This window comes from Corvus kubaryi, unplaced genomic scaffold (genome assembly GCF_017639235.1).
Source record: "Corvus kubaryi isolate FWS band 111438036 unplaced genomic scaffold, C.kubaryi_AGA036_p1.0 64975, whole genome shotgun sequence".
NCBI lineage: Eukaryota > Metazoa > Chordata > Aves > Passeriformes > Corvidae > Corvus > Corvus kubaryi.
The window spans coordinates 1-2,844 of record NW_024581656.1 but is presented as its reverse complement, the minus strand read 5'-3'; the positions used below and the strand labels follow the sequence as shown (position 1 = coordinate 2,844).

At 46.7% G+C, this 2,844-nt stretch overlaps 1 long non-coding RNA gene across 1 annotated transcript; it reads left to right on the top strand.

Annotated features, from left to right (window-relative positions):
* The first annotated feature begins 672 nt into the window (after positions 1-672).
* LOC121672804 lies at positions 673-2,772 on the top strand. The gene is made up of 3 exons (XR_006018999.1): positions 673-885; positions 1,367-1,428; positions 2,476-2,772. It is a non-coding gene; the product is annotated as an uncharacterized LOC121672804 (long non-coding RNA).
* The last annotated feature ends 72 nt before the right edge of the window (positions 2,773-2,844 follow it).

Below are 2,844 nucleotides of genomic sequence, written 5' to 3'. Positions count from 1 at the left end.
GCACATGGTTTTGCCTACCTTAGACCAACATAGTAAATTAAATACTGAGGAGGTTCTTCTAACCAACAGCAGCTCCTATGCAAGTTTAACTTCTGACGGCAGGTGATCACGCCTGAATCATTAACCAAATAATGCAACATCCCTTATTATTTCAAAGACCCCCGCTAATAAAATACCTGTTTAGCCTCTAGTATTCTCTTTTTCTCGTTCCTGCTGCTCCTTTTCTCTTCTGAGGGCGTGCAGAGCAGAGAAGCCCTTCACTCACAGTCCCGCCGGCGGTCGGGCCGGGATCCGGGCCCGGCCGAGTCCCGCACCGACCTCGCTGCGGCCCGGCCGAGGGGGGCGGGGGCTGCGCCGCTGCACAGAGCGGGGGTCGCCACCCGCGAGGCTCCGGGCACACGGTCAAGCAGCCAGTGAACAGCTGGGTCTGGCCGCGGTTTCTCCTGAGGGGACGGGACGGGACGGGACGAGAGGAATCCCCAGCACCCCAGGAGCAGTTTCAATCCCTACCTGTCCCCGCGCGCGGGTCCCGCCGGGCGCGCTCATCCCCCGCTGCCATAGCTACGGGCAGCCGCGCCACCCGCCTCTCGCGAGCGCCGCCATCTTCCCGCGAGAGCTGCGGGCCGCGCCGGCGGCGGGCGCCTCCTCTGGCGAGAGGGCTGAGGCAGCGCAGGGCGGGGCGGCGGCGCCGGCCCTGCTGCACGGGCCCGGCCCTGCGTGCCGGAAAGCAGATGGGTGTGCTGAGGGCGCGGTGGTGCTGCTAACAACTGCGAAGCGTGGGCAGTGGTAGCTGCGAAACACCGCTGGAGCCAGAGAAAAGAGGCAGAAGTGTTCACGTCTAGCAAAAGTTTGCTTGTAGTTCATGTGAGCTGAGTTAGCTGACAGGTTAGAGCCAAGATGTGGTGTGTTCAACACCATGCATACTTCAGGTGTCAATTAGAGCATCTCAGGATGAGGGGAAAATTTGAATAAGATCTTTTAGAAATTTAGAATGTGATTTTCTAAATAGTAGACAACATGTAAAGTTATTATGAAACTTGCATTCCCTGAACAGCATCAGCTGTACATTGCAGTATGTGATTTTCATGTCACCAGTGCAGTCTGCTGGTAGTATTAACTCTGGCATAATAGTATTGTTGGTGATACCCAAGAAACACATTTCAATCCCACTGAAATAAATGGGTTCTTCACTATGAATTCGGGATCGTGCATATGGAGAGAATCTGAGGATGACTGTGGGGACCACCATTTCCATGACCAGTTGGTATCTCAGTGATACCTGGACAAACACCAATATTAATTACTCAGACTGAAACATGAAAACATGAGGGTTAACACATTCTCTTTTCTGCTCTTTTATTTCCAGTGTTCCCAGCATCTGAGAAGTACAGCTTTTGTAACAATCCTTAAAGAAGTGCCACCACCTCTGTAAGTGTACAGGAAGTTCTTTTTATTTAATTGTAGAGCCCATTTTTACACAAGAGAAGTGAGTTGATGCATAGTGTTTTGTATCTAAAAGATGTATGCCAGAATTTCCAGCTTCCGATAATTCACATATCTTGTTAGTGGTATGCCAGATGCAAAAAGTGTGCTTGGGGGACTGGGACTGTTGTTCGTTCTGCCTAGAGCAAACAAAGCATACAGTCTGTGAATATGTGTCTGCACTAGTCTTCATGCCGCTGCTGTTAATATGGCATTTCTAACACCACCAAAAATAAAAAAAAAGTTTGTGCATTTGGAAGAATATTTGTTTACTTGTTGTGTCTTCCCATCCCATTTCAGTCTTTTGCTTTGGGAATTAAACCAACCATAGTGGAAAAGAGAGCAAATGAGGAAGGCCTCAAGCTTCTCTTAGGGACCAAACATAATTAAGAGAAACATTTAGAGAGAGTAGATGTAATGAAGCCCTGAATATGTGCTAGCTTCAGGCCCATGAAAGTATGGCTGTTTTCGTAATGGAATATGGAAGTAATTGCATTTCTGAGCCAGGCTTCAGGCAAACTGTGGGGTTTGACTGAAGCCCTCCTCAGTGTAATTGAATTTGTATAGCATCTGTGAGCAGGGGAGGTCCAGTGCCACAAGGCCCATAGGGTGTCCTTAGGCTGGCCAGCAGAAAGTTTCTCCTTTGTCCCTCCTTCCAGGGACCACTTTGTTTTCCCTGCAGCGAACGATGTATAATGAGATCGTTGCTTAAAGCAGGAACTTCTCCCAGTAAGAATGAGAAGTCCAGAGAGACCTTATTTCCCCTTTTGTGTAGAGGGATGTTTTTGAGCACGAGTGCAGCATGGCTTAGTGGCCAGCTTTTTCATTGCTCTTTGTGTCCTCCTTGTATGCTTTTCTTCTCCCTAACTGCAAATGCAGGAACCTGGAGTAAAACAATGATGCTGCCCTTGGCTCATGTCTAAGCCTGGGAAGAGTTGAGACCTTTGTCAGCCTTCTGTAGTATAATTGTGCTGTCTCTGTCTCAATTTCCAGAAAATGATTGTTCCCAATAAGCCTTGTTACAAGAACCAGGAAGAATAACTATTTTGATTTGGCACCTGAAGAACTTACAACCATAAATTACTCTCATCTTATGCATTTATTTGTTCACTGTGGATTTTTGAAAGGCAAATGTTTGTTATCATTCTGGCTTGAGCTATACCTAACTTCTTCTCTTCAAATTGTTCTAAAGGGTAGTGGTCCCTTGTCTGCAAATTTATTTGTATCAGTTCTCTCTGAAAGTATTTGAGATGAAGTTTTGTTTAAATGAAAAACAGACTTCTAAAATCAAAACTCTTTGCACAAAACATTTTGTGTTTCTTTTATTGTTAATCAAAAGATCAAAATAAACACACAAAAAAG